Consider the following 13,734-nt stretch of genomic DNA (forward strand, 5'->3'; position numbering starts at 1 on the left):
GTGAGTATTCAGACTACTGAAATCTATGAAATTCGCCTAATGCATTCTGGGCCGAGTGCCCATTCAGGGCGAGATAGTCTTTGTGATTTGTTAATTGTTTTTAAGTATAATATAACTATAGTAGCAAATATCAAGTTAATTTATTGACTAACAAATCATGAAATGCAAGCATTAAGACCCATCGAATTGTTGAAATTTTTAAAAAGGGCTTTCAAATGCAGGCCCATTCAGGGCGAGATACTGCTTATTATATATTCTTTTATATACATGATTCTAGGCTATTTATGGAAGCTTTAATTAACTGCTGAATGATTATCACAGTTGAATGATATATACGAATGTGAATTGAACAACATTCCAATATGGCCAACAAAGAATACACTTATAGTCCATTCACTATGTTGATTGTTCCTTTTGCCCCGAAAATACTTCCTTCTCGAGTATGTAAATGTATGGCGGTGCCTACGTCTTTGTTTACAGTTTCGAAAAAGGTGTGAAGCCGAAACGCGTCCTGTTTGCTTAACCCTGTAAATTAAATACCGAGTTTTTCACCCTTAATGGAGTGCAGGTTCTTCACTTGGTGACGAGTGGGGTTTTGAGCTGTATATATATTTTTTTAACAATAGCAGTAAAGTAGTATTTAATAAACTCAGACTTTCAAGTGTTGCTGTTCAGTATTTTTTTGCCTCTCCCTTTTAATGTCTTCATGACGTATGAAACATGATTGGGCGCTTAACAAACACAGAAGAGAAAGAGATTACCATACATGTTAAGGATGGAAGACCTGCATTAAAAGTGCTCTACACTAAATGGTGTCATTTAAAATTATTGTAGCAAAAATCAGTTTTATCAGTTGTATTCGGGTTATAAATTGATAAAAAAAAGGTATCAGTTTGAGCACTATAAGTTATTAAGAAAGTAGTTATGTTCTAAGTTTCATGCTCACTTCCAATTAAAGCATCATTCTATGAGGCAGTTTTCTGATGAAGGGATAGTAAATTATGAAAGGGGTTGGATATAAGGCCATCAATGAAACAGCATCTGGATTTGAAAGAAACAGAAATAAATATATAGTTTGTAAGCAATCCACATAAACAAGCCTAAAAAAATATATTTTTAGAATTTTTAGAACTTGGATCCAAAGATTGGCCAGTAAAATTATGTTCACCAGTGGTGTTGTTTATGTGAATAACCTTGACAACCTTGGAGACCTGGGAAGCCAGTACCAAATTTAAATTCCATTGTACGATTTACAAAAAGTAAGACAACAATTGCCAATAGCATACGATAGCCTAGTTTACGCATTTCTGTAAGGCACATTCACATTGTGGATATGTTCAGCGATTTACTGCTGTCTAGAGCAGGAGTGAAAGTAGGAAAAGGAGTTTCTTGACAGGAAAAAATCCAGTTATTTTTTCAGTCAAGAAAGGAAAAACAAACCTTGATGATCAAGATACAAGTGGGTATGCCCATTTACCAAATGGTTATTCATGCAAAATGTATACCAACTACATTTACAATATAGAGCTAAACCTACAAGACAGAATTTGTGTATTTGTTAACTGTGCTCATAGACAATAGGCATGCAATAAAGTAACTTTTGCTGTCATTGCAGAAACTAAGCAAAAGCAAAAGGCCTTATTTAGAGTTCGGTGGACGTGAATTAAATGAAGAATTTGTCCATCTGGGTGTAGTTTTAAGACTTGGGTTAATATTTGGTGATTGCAATTAAGACGAAAAATTGGTGAGTATTAACATAATCTTCACATAGCTATTGTATCCACATTATCAAGCCACTTTCTATTGGTTGGTGTTAGACCTGGCATCCTTGGTGGGGTTTCTCCAAACATTTCACCTTCGGAACTCCTGTTTTTCTCACTTTGTTTTTGCTGGCCTTAGGATTCTGCTCAATTTACCACTGCTGCCCAGTGCTAAAGTGCTTGTGTTCTCTCTCTCTAAATCGATTGGTATATTTAACTTACTCAAGTCCCTTTTAAAGTGCACTGGTTGTGCCACCAACTTAAGTAGCACTTTAAACATGTCTTAGACCTGCAATTGGAGAGCCTGTTTGCAGATAGCCCTTTCGACCTGGCATGTTATACCTCTTGCCAGGCTCAACCCTTCCTTTTTTTTACATATGTCACCCCTATGGTAGGCCCTGGATATCCCAGAGGGCCTGGTGCAATGTATTTAAAAGGCAGGACATGTACTTGTAAGTTCTACATGGTCTGGGAGTGAAAAAGTCTTACATTTATTTTTCACTACTGCAAAGCCCATCTGTACCTTAGGATAACGGAGTTGCCTTATTAGATTTTAGAAAGTGTAATTGCCAATTGGGAAGAGATTACCACTTCAATTTTGGTGTCTCTGGAACCCAATTTAAAATCCTAAATTATGGTGAAGTTGGATTTTAAATTGCAAACCTGAAAATTCCACTTTTTAGAAAGTTGGCAATTTCTTGCTTTAGACATTGGTGCCTGCTGCCTCTGTGGCCTTAATGGGCCATCCTGGCAGGTTGGGAGGGCGGAGCAGGACCCAGCCTCACTTGCACTTGAATAGGCTATGTCTTGTCCCCACACAAAGGGCTGCATAACCCCCTGTAGTGAGTCTGTAGCCAGGACAGGAAGAGCAGGATAGCTGTGCACTTCAAAGGCTTGTCTTTGAAATCTTCCCCACTTCAAAGTCAACACTGGGTGTAAGTACTAGACCTCAGATACCACCACTTCAGTGCCCTTCTGGACCTGTGGATACTCAGGCAGAAGGACTGCTGTGCTGCTGAAAGGAGTGCCACTCTGCTGGACTCTTGATTTGCTGTGCTGACCTGCTGCCTAATGCCCTCTTGCCTTGGTGAGAAGGACTGGACCTGCATCATTTGAACCCAGAGTGATTCCAAGGCTAGTTGGTTGGCCTCCTGATCTAAAGCCTTAGGGACAACCCTTTTGCATTTGCACCTGGGCTCGGCCATCTGTGAGTCTACCCTGCAAAGTGATGCCACCCCTTTCCCGACCTTCAGAAGTTGGCCTAAGGAACCTCTCAGTAGAACCAATGCATCTTCTCTGCTGAGCAGCAAATCCTCCTTTCGAATCAATGCATCTCCTCGGCTGAGCAGTGTATGTTCGAGCAGTACCAACGCATCGCTGCTGGAGCATGGATTGGTCCTGGAGCTGAAAGTCCGCATTGCCCTCATAGTGTTCAGAACCGATGCATCACCGAAAGTGCGGTACATCTCCAATCCTGGTATTCGCATCCCTCATCAACGCCAGCTTTTCGACGAGAACAGCCTCCACATAGGAGTAGGAGTATTGATATGTTCATCATAGAAGTAAGCATGGGAGTAACAATAGGGTAGGCATGGGGTTAGAATAGACTAAAGGACAAGTGGTACAGAAAGGAGTAAGGTAGAGGAAGGGATGTGACTACAGGTGTCAGCTCAGTGATAGGAATGGTGATACGAGTAGGAGTCGCAAATAGCATAGTTATTTAAGTAGGTGTTATGTGGGAGTAGTCAGATATGTTTCCATTTCAGTGCATTGAAGCTTCAAAATGAGGCAAAGATGGCTAAGTGGATGACCTTTTGATCAACTTCAGTGAAGATAGAAATTCAGTGGATAGAAGAATAAAAGGTTGGAAAATGACACATGTTAGGTGAGGAGGAGGAGGAATAGAAGCATGGCAGTAGATTAGATGTCACAAAAACAGTCACTAGAAATATCAGACGATACAGAAAGAATGAGTTTGGCAAAAGACAAGAGAGAAGCACTATATGAATATGAGATTGGAAGTAAAAGCAGGAGTATGAGTAAATAAGAGTCAGAGTAAAAAGTAGTGACAGTAGGAGTAGGCATACGTAAAAGTAAGAATACATATGAGCTGTTACTTGAAGGTGTGAGAGTAGCTGAAAGTAATACACGCAGTAAGACTAGCAGGGGTATGAACAAGAGAGAAAGAGTAGGAATAAGGGTGTGGATAATAATATTGGAAGAAGTGGGAGTAGGGGTTAGGGGTAGTTGTAGGGTGAGTAGTGTGTCTAGCAACAGGAGTGAGGTAGGGTTAGAGGTTAGGTTAGGTATTGGAGATGGGGTAGGGATAAGAGAAGGAGTAGGAGAAGGGGTAGGTATAGTGTGGGAGTGGGCCAAGGTGTATGTCTCAATTGCAGGGCACGGTTGCTTCATTTTCCATTATGTGCAACGAAAGCAATGATAGTTCTAATTAAGCAGAAAGCAGAATCCGGTCTGTAAAGAAAATGTCAAGAGCTGAGTGTGAAAGTCCCCAAACACGCCAGCGCTGCGAAGCTATTCTAATGCCAACACTATACAAATCTGTCAACACATCGCCTAATAATCAATAGCTTGAAGGTAAAGATGACATACTGCTGGGAGCTTATCGAAAACGTGAATAATATTTGTATCAAGCAGTGGAAAAAGTATACTAAGCCAAAGCAAGAAACGGCTGAAGGGGTATGACCCCTCTGTGAACTCTTCTGTTCATCGCGTGACTCTGGCGACCAGATAAAGCAACGTCTAGCCAGGCCTTAGGTGTCTCAAGATAACGGAATGGCCATAAAATGGTAACATTTACTACTAACTAGTTGATTGTCCCACAATAATAGATGATATATCCGTATGAAATTAGAAATCTGCTTCATTTTCTGTTGTATAGGGGAACTACGGCCGACCTAGAGCACTTTTGAACGGGGGTCATGTGCACTAGTGAAACAAAACAGCGAAAACAGACCACAAAATACAAAGCACGAACTCTGCCCCGCCCACGTCAAGAGCGAGAGTTCTGAGATCATCGGACAGGGAACTGAAAGACATATAGATTGCACGGAATGTGTATTTATAGTGCAATGTTTGTTTTGCTCGTAAGTGTGAAAGGACCATTCTAACCCGAGTCCCGGTCAGCAGACCTGTCATTGGTTGAGTTGTGCTGATTTACTGTAAATTGTCAGTTTATCGGAAGGCTCGCATTTACATGAATCTGAAACCAGAGGTTTGCAGTGAGAATGCAAAGGACTCATTCAGTAAACTCTTGCTGTGAAACAAGAGTGCCAGAATATGCTGAGCGATTTTACATTTCAAAAGCCCCAAAACTGAGTGCAAGAAGATAGTAATCTTCTTGCACTCAATTTTGGGGCTTTTTGTAATGGATTCGCGGTAGAGCAGTGACATCAGTTTCTATATTATATTCTATATTTATGAAATAATAATGTCAAATGATTCTAGCATTACCAATTGACTCATGGCATGAACACTTCTCTGTAAGGCTGCTTCTCAGTCAGAATGTTTACATCAAGGCCAGTAAAACTGTTGCCTACAATTACTCTTTGCTGAGGCAAACTCAAAACCGCAAATGCGAAAAGAAATCATATCAGTAGTAGTTTGAGATTTTCTAATTTGTCCTAATAAACAAGCAGACGCCAAATGATGGTGCTAAAATAGAGACCAGGTGATTTGAAACAAATTCTTAATTTAAATAATGTTCATCATGGCCCTCGCAATGACATAAAGACATGAACAAATAGCCGGCATTTCACTTTCTGAAAAGTTGCAACCCTGCATCTCCGCCATAGCATAGATCTAATGTGTATGTAAAAGACGACTTCTATCGAGCCAGTGAGGCAAACTTAATCACGAGGTGACTTACTGCACTGCCCTGCCTCAAAACCCTGTAAACGAGGGCCCTGGTGTATAGTGCTACGTGCAACATTTGGGTTTTGTGTGTGTTACCACCGCACCCAATGAACACTGATGCCATGGGACTCAGTATTTAACAGGTGGGATACTACTGTATCTTTACTAGTCTGGCAATTTTGAGTGAGGCATAATGGTAAGTATCTGAGGCCCTCATTTATGGGGTTTTGGAAAGGATGCCTTCCTGTCCTTTCCCAAAGTGATGGGGCAGATTAGGCAGCCTAGCCCAAGCAAGCACCCTTGCATCATGGTGCCTGTGTTGTTGGAAGGTTTTTTTGGGCAGTAAGGGGGATCTTCCTGCACAAAAAAAATCCTTGGAGACTTTTCCCTCTTTCTGTGTTTGCTGCAGATTGCAGCACACATGGGAAGAGGAACAAACGAGGAGATATAAGGTTATTTTTCCTTGTTACACCTCACCTTGGGAGGTATAAGGCTTTGGTGATCCCCAGATGAAGGTGGTTTTGTAAATTTGGGGATGCGTCAAAATCCATGGGTGTTGTGTGGGAACAGCGCAAAGTCCATGGAACCCCTAATGAGCGTAGAGTAAGGCAACGCAGCGATCTGCACTGCCATGCTTTACTCCATATCTATGAGGCTATTCCAGGCCACGCAAAGTGGCTTTGCGTGGCCTCATAGATATGATTTCAAGGTTTGCCCTCACACTGTATGAAGTCGCTGTTATGAAGCTGAGCAGAAAATGAGCTAACCTACAATGCCCCCGCCACAAAGATGAGTGTGATCATCGAATGAATTGTCTGAATAGATAGTATGTTCCATAAACTAGAGCTGTAGGTACCACATAATACTTTCTAACATGTGAAATTTCAAAAGGTATTGAAAATAAGGGGAGGGTCATGTAGTTGTGGCAACAGATTTTGTTGACTGATGGAATCAGTAAATTTACCATAAGGGCTGCCAATGACCAGGAAATCAAATGCCCACGTGCATCAAGCACAGTCATTTGAAAGGGGGCACTAGTAAGGGCTCTAATTGGACCCATGACCTTCAGAGGGCCTAGTGCCAGCTGTTGTGGACACCCTCAACAAAGTTCACTGGAGTATCAGAATTTAAGGGTCCGTATTTTGAAACAGGCTGGATAGGTGGGAAGCTCAATCGATGCACAGATTTCATCATTTTAAATGAAGGTTCATGGTCAGTGGCCCATCATGACTTGAAGCATGTGTAACTCAAGAACAGTTAAGAATAGACGAGCCATTCCAAAGGTTGAAATCAGGATGACCTGCTTCAGCCAAAGGGATATGCCCCATTGCCTAGGATGAACAACACAAGTACTAGGTGTCCATATGAGGTTGGATCTTGACAACATGAGTTCAACCGGGGTCAGGGACGGTGGCTGGTGAGTAAAGGAAAGTATTAATATATATTATATTATTACATTTTGCATATAAAAGCGGAGAATGGAGGGTAATCTCTAGCATACCTAAAACAGGTGGGGCTACAGTCTAAATCCAAAACCATATACAGATGTTTTAAAATCATGACATGAAATCCGAAAAACATTACTGCTTTGAGGGAAACTCAAGTATAAAGTGTGATTGATGTGCCATGTGTGGAAAGGCTTAATTGGGAATAGAGCATTTCAAATGCAAGGCTGGCCTGATTGCATATAAACATGTTTGCACTGAATTTTAGACACCCTATGTAATGGCTGTAGAGTCTAGAAAAGCAGACTGTGTGAATGATAATGCTAAAATATATATCCTCGAAAGCAATATTTTCAATTAAAAAAACTCATGTTTTCTATCATTATTCAAACTAACAAGGAGGAGAAAGGAAACTTTAACTTCTCTGGAGCATCCCTTGTAACCGTGGCTGCAAATATATCTGGCCTTGCAAAAATCCGTCTTGGAAAGCAGAAGGGAAGAGTAGCATTAGCTTCTGTTGCTCCCTTATGCTATGGTGAAGGGGCATTGTGTGCATATTCTTTGCAGAAAAGCAGGAGTGGGGCACAAGCGACTCCTCCTCAGTCCATAAGACATCATTGACAATAAAGGTTTAGGTATCAGGCTGGGGTAGGGTTCGGCACATAGACCAGTGACTGAGGGGAGATGCTGAAGGGCTGAATTCTGACTGCTTATATGATGACAGCATAAGGTATGAGGGAAACTGTACATGGCTTGACATAATGTAGGCTAAGTAAACCTATACAGCCAAGTAAATTACATGGGTAACATCTAGATACTTGAATAGGGTGTAGATTAACAGGTTGGAGATGTGGGATGAATTATGATTACTGTTTATGTAACATTTCCCTTTATCTCCATATTGCCTGCGCAGCTGCTTATGTAACTGATGATAATTCGAATACAAATGATTAATAGACACATACTGCAAAAAAAATTGTTATATGATAGTAAAATATCATTAATTGTGTATGCATACAGATGTTCGATACAAGGGTGAGGCTCAATTTGGCATCACCTGCAGATGGAAGGTTCTCTGACATGTTTGCCTCACTCCTAACACTCCCCATCTAATACAGCATAACTCTAGAGAAAGAGTGAGACACCTGCCAGATCTCCTTTTCCTTTGGGACTAAGGGGATCTATCAGGAGTGACCCAATAATATTGGTCTAAAGACAACTGAAGCATGGACCTTGAGGCCTCTGAAGATGCATGCCCATTAGTTCTTTGAGAACAACAGCTCCATTAATGCAGAGAGCAAAGGAGATGTAGATAGTCTGGACTTGCTTCTCTTCCCAGTTTAGCTCATCCTTATGTACCATTGTTAGACCTGTCTGACTTTTTGGCGAAGTCCCTCCTAATTTTTATTTATTTTGTCCCCTTTTTGCCCGTCATACCCTTATTAATTTTTGTGTCTACTGACTTTTTATAGGTGTTGGCCAGGGGGATAGGTGTTCCCTCTCCCCCTCATAGTTTTTTACCTCAGGTCCAGAGGCCTGTTCTGACAGGAAAGTTGGCACCACCTAAAATGGTGGCCACCAACTGCCCCAACTGTCACCAACAGAACCTGGCCATAGACCAACATAGGGCATTCCAGAACCTTCTGGTCCATTCTGGACCACTGAAGGGCAGCCTATATAAGGCGGAATGCGGGGCAGCCATTTTGTCTACCTGTGGAAGTCAGCTGGAGGACAGGTGGTGGCTAAGGGTGGGAGAAGGTTGGACTTTGGACTGACCTCCTGGACTTGGAAGCTGTCTATTTGGCCTAGCCCACAACTCCCCTGTTGGTTACTTGTCCTGGCCCCGCTGTGGGAAGTTACTGGAGACCCTGGGCGCCTAGCTAGCCCCTTGTCTAAAATTATACAGGGACAGCTTCAGGAGAAGGAGACTGCAGCGCTGCGGTGTGCAGTCCTCTGCCCAGCATAGGGAGTCCAGAGACTGGTAAATGGTTCTAGACTGACCCCTACTTTGTAAATCCCTGGAGAAGATTGAGAAGAAGGACTCTCCTACGGAGAAGGGCTGATCCTGGTGCCCTCCCCTTGTTCTGCTTGTACCCCAGTGCTGCCTATCTGCTGAGATCGCGCCCCCCTGGTGCCAAACCCCTACCTGCGACCACCAGGGCTGGAGAAGCGGGGACCGTAGGACCACGAGTCGCTCTACACCTGGGTCGGTGTGGAAACGCTGAGGGAGCCGGACCGGTTGTTTAGTTGGCCGTGCTGTCCCTTCATCTGGGCGAGTGAGCGACGCGCTTGTGGAGCTGTGCCAAGGGCTGAGGTAAGGAGCGGAGCCAGGGAAGTCTTCGGCGGCGTGTGGAGTGAGCCGGGAGGAGAGAACAGCATCGGAAGTGCAGCGCGACCTCCAGCGGCAAGACGCTGATCTTTCGCGCATGCGCTGTGGCGCCGCCGGGCTCCGTGAGGTGGAGCCGGATCGAGGAAGGCGGGAGCAACTGCGGAGGAGCGAGAAGCATTGCGCATGCCCCCCGTGATCAGCGCGTCTCCGGCGAGGGAGTTTGAGGCTTTCTTTTCCCCCCCTTCGCTCAGGCGCTTCAGAAAGGAGCCAGCGCGAGCGGAAAGGGGGCCTTCCTGTGTGCGCTCCACTGATTCTCTGCCCCAGTGACGAGGAGGCGAGTGCGCTTCATTATTCCCCCCGCCCCAGCACTAAAAAGGCAGCTGGCTCGGCAGGAGGGTTTGAAGTGAGGCCGGTGGGACCTCGAAGGAGCCGTAACTGACAGTAAGGAGGTCATCTGGAGGGGGAAGGTGGCGCTAGAGCCTGTGATCATCTGGTAATCCGTTAAGGGTTGTTGTTCCTCTCAACTACTACAATTTATAAAGTGGTGGGAAGCCTGAGGAAACCCTCCTTGACTCTGGAGATTAGTTAACTGCACTATCAATGTTAAATTAACCTAATATCTCTGAAAGTGCCTGCTGGAGAGGGAAAGGGTGCATGTCCTCTTAGTGAGTTGAGGTTCAACTGTGGCAGAGGGGATTGTACCTACAAATCTGGAATACTAGAGCCTGTTCTAAAGTAAAGGGCTGGTATTATCTCGTTGAGGAGTCATAGGAAGCTATAATTTAACAGATTAAATAAGCGCAGTGTTTGATGAGGTAAACTGTTAACCTTGCTGAATGTGGATTTGTTATAATTGAAAGGGTCATTATTGATTAATTGGAAAGTGTAATGCATCTTAGAAACTCTATTGATAAATTGTTTAGTAGCTTCTAAAGTAATTACTGATTCTAAGGTACAGGTTCTCCAAATGCAAAAGTGTGATAAGATTTCAGAAGTACAGTGACAGTTAGTAATGTAGAAAAAGTGATTATCTGCTAATGATTTAAAACGTGTAATTGCTAACCCTGAAGGTGATCTAAACTGATTTGAATTATTTATATGTGAGTTACTGTCTTGACAACACAGAGCACATTATTTTTATATAAAGCAGCACGTATTTTCATATAATTTTGGTGTAGTGTTTTTCTTTTTGAGTGCTATTGCGTGGAATTACTTTTGGGTGGACTGCAACCTTTACACTGTGCCTCTGTATGTTAGTCTTGCCCTAGGCCAGGCTACCTAATTCCAACATATTGGTGCCTAGCGGTGGGATTGCGGACTTGGTTGCAGCTACTTACTAGTAATTTGGCGTAATACACCCAACCTACACTAGGAGTTTTCTCCTTGCGGCCCTCCCAATTAGTCTTTTTGTTTTTTCTAAATTTATTCCTGGTGGTGGGTGGAGTTGGTTTTAGGTTACCCTCACCCCTCTGAAATTTCTGGTGTGTATTCAGGTTTGCCAGATTCACCATGGAGTTTGCGGTGGAAAACCTGGAAGTCTATTCTGTGCCCCAATTGAGAATGTTCTGCCAGCAGATGGGGGTCTTTTTCAAGCATGGTGCTAGGAAGGGGGAGCTCCAGACTAGCCTTAGGGCCTGGGTGGAGGCACACCAAGAGACAAAGGAGGAGGATGAAGAGGTTGACCAGGGCACAGAAGGGGGGGTGGAGGAGTTATTCCGCCATGAGGGGGAAAACTTGCTCACCGGACCAGTGTCCTATTCCAGAAAGGGCAGTAGCATTTCTGGGAAAAGCCTAACAGAAGCCGAGCTCACCGATAGGAGGGAGAAAAGACAGCTAAAGTGGGAGCTGGCTAAGCTGGAACAGGAGAAAGAGGAGAGGAGGATGGTCCACGAGTTTAGGCTGAAGGAACTGGAGCTCCAAAGTCTACAACGGGGGTCCTCTCCTGTTAGGAATGGTGGCAGCGAACTGAAAGAGTCAGCCAGGGAGACCAAACCCTATATCCCAAAGGACCTGATAGCGAGCTTCAGTCAGGGGGATGATGTTGCTAAGTGGCTGGCCGCTTATGAGGTTTCTTTGAAGGTTCATGGAGTGCAGGAGAAGCACTGGGGGGGTAGTTTGTACAAGTACATGCCTCCTGCTGGTCGGGACACTTTGTTGGCCCTGGAGCCAGAGGAACAGACAAACTACCCCACCATGAAGCTGGCGTTATTGAGGAAGTTCGGGCTCACCCCAGAGAGGTACCGACAGAAGTTTAGGGGGAGCCACAAGATGGGAACTCAGAACTGGGTGGACTTCCTTGATTACGCTAGAAAGGCTTTAGAGGGTTGGGTCAAGGGCAGTGAGGTAAAGGATTATGAGGGGCTGTACGATCTGTTTTTGAGAGAACACCTCCTCGAGAAATGTTTTCCCGAGCTGCGCCAACACCTGGTAGACAGCAAGCTGACCAATCCCCGGAAGCTTGCAGAGGAGGCGGACATCTGGACAAGTACCCGGGTGTCCACCAAGGGGACTGGAGGGGAATCTCAAAAAGCCGGACAGGGCGCCCCCCAGAAGAAGGAGGGGGGGGAGAAAAAGAAAGAGTTCTCTAAAGGTCCCCAAAATAACTTCCAAGGGAAGGGAGCAGGTTTCACCCCTAGGGCAAACCCGCCCCGGAACCCTCATCCTGGCCAGAGCCAGCAGCCCAGGGTTCTCCACTGTTTTGAATGCGGTGGCGTTGGACATTATAAGGGAGATGTCAGATGCCCGAAGAGACCACCCCCTCCCACCGGAGGAAAGTCACCGGGAGTAGCTAGTGTAGCGCTCGGGGAGGAGTTGCCCTTAGATAAGGGGGGTGAGTGGGCGGGTGTCACCTTAGTGTCCCTGGGAGAGCGGGAGATGGTGCCAAAGATCCAGGTGCCCCCAAATACTACAAAGTATGGGCAATGGGTTACCATCAATGGCCAGAGAGGGGAGGCTCTGAGGGATACAGGAGCCAGCATGACTATGGTGAGAAGTCAGCTGGTGTCCCCAGAGCAGGTTGTTCCTAATGTACTCCACCCCGCCGCGATGGCTGACGGCAGAATGGGCCACTATCCAGTGGCTGAGGTTCCCTTTGAGTGGGAGGGGGTTGCAGGTTCACTTCGAGTTGCCGTAAGCCCTGCCGTGCCAGTCGATTGTCTGTTGGGGAATGACATGGAACACAATACTTGGAGAGAGGTGGAATACCGGACGCATTCTGCGATGCTGGGTACACCTGACTGGGCCTGTGTCAGCACACGGTCTGCGACTGCCCGGAGAGGGAGTTCGCCTGGGTTGGAGCCTGGAACAATGGCCCAACCCGCTGCTAAGAAGGGACAGACCCGGAGACAGAGAAAGCCTGCTCCGGCTTCCACACCCCATGAGACAGATCGGCCACCTGCGGTGGTGGACCAGGAGTCCGTGGAGGGGGAAGTAGACTCTCTGGAGGATTTGCCCATCCCTGCGGAGTGGCATGTGGAGGGAGGTCCTACTAGAGAGGAATTCTGTAAGGGGCAGAGGGAGTGCCCCACCCTTGGGGGACTGAGGCGACAGGCTGAAGCCCAAGCAGCAGGTGATGTTACGGGACATTACCATATTTACTGGGAGGATGGACTCCTCTACAGTGAACCCAAGGTACCCTCGCCTGGTTCATCGAGGGCCTTGGTAGTCCCGCAACAGTACCGAGCCTTTCTTTTGGAACTGGCTCATGCCATACCCCTGGCAGGACACTTAGGCCAGGACAAGACCTTTGCACGGCTTGTTCTCCACTTTTACTGGCCTCAGATGAAAGCGGCGTCCAACACATACTGTAGGACTTGTGTAACCTGCCAGGCCAGTGGGAAAACAGGGGTGAAGCTAAAAGCTCCCCTGGAACCACTTCCAGTCGTTAGCACCCCCTTTGAGAGGGTGGGCATCGACATTGTAGGGCCTTTGGATCCACCGACAGCAGCTGGTCACAGGTTTATCCTGGTACTGGTGGATCATGCCACAAGGTACCCAGAGGCAATACCTCTGAGGACAGTCACTGCACCTGTAGTGGCAAGAGCCCTAATGGGAATCTTTACCCGAGTGGGATTTCCCAAGGAAGTTGTGTCCGACAGGGGGACCAACTTCCTGTCAGCGTACATGCGGGCAATGTGGAAGGAGTGTGGAGTGACCTACCGGTTCACCACTCCTTATCACCCCCAGTCAAATGGACTGGTTGAGAGGTTCAATAAGACCTTGAAGGGCATGATCAGAAGTCTGCCCGAGAGCCTGCGGAGGAAATGGGATGTCCTCCTGCCCTGTTTACTTTTTTCCTACAGGGAAGTGCCCCAGAAGGGAGTGGGCT

The sequence above is a fragment of the Lissotriton vulgaris genome, chromosome 1_1, assembly GCF_964263255.1.
Source record: "Lissotriton vulgaris chromosome 1_1, aLisVul1.2, whole genome shotgun sequence".
NCBI lineage: Eukaryota > Metazoa > Chordata > Amphibia > Caudata > Salamandridae > Lissotriton > Lissotriton vulgaris.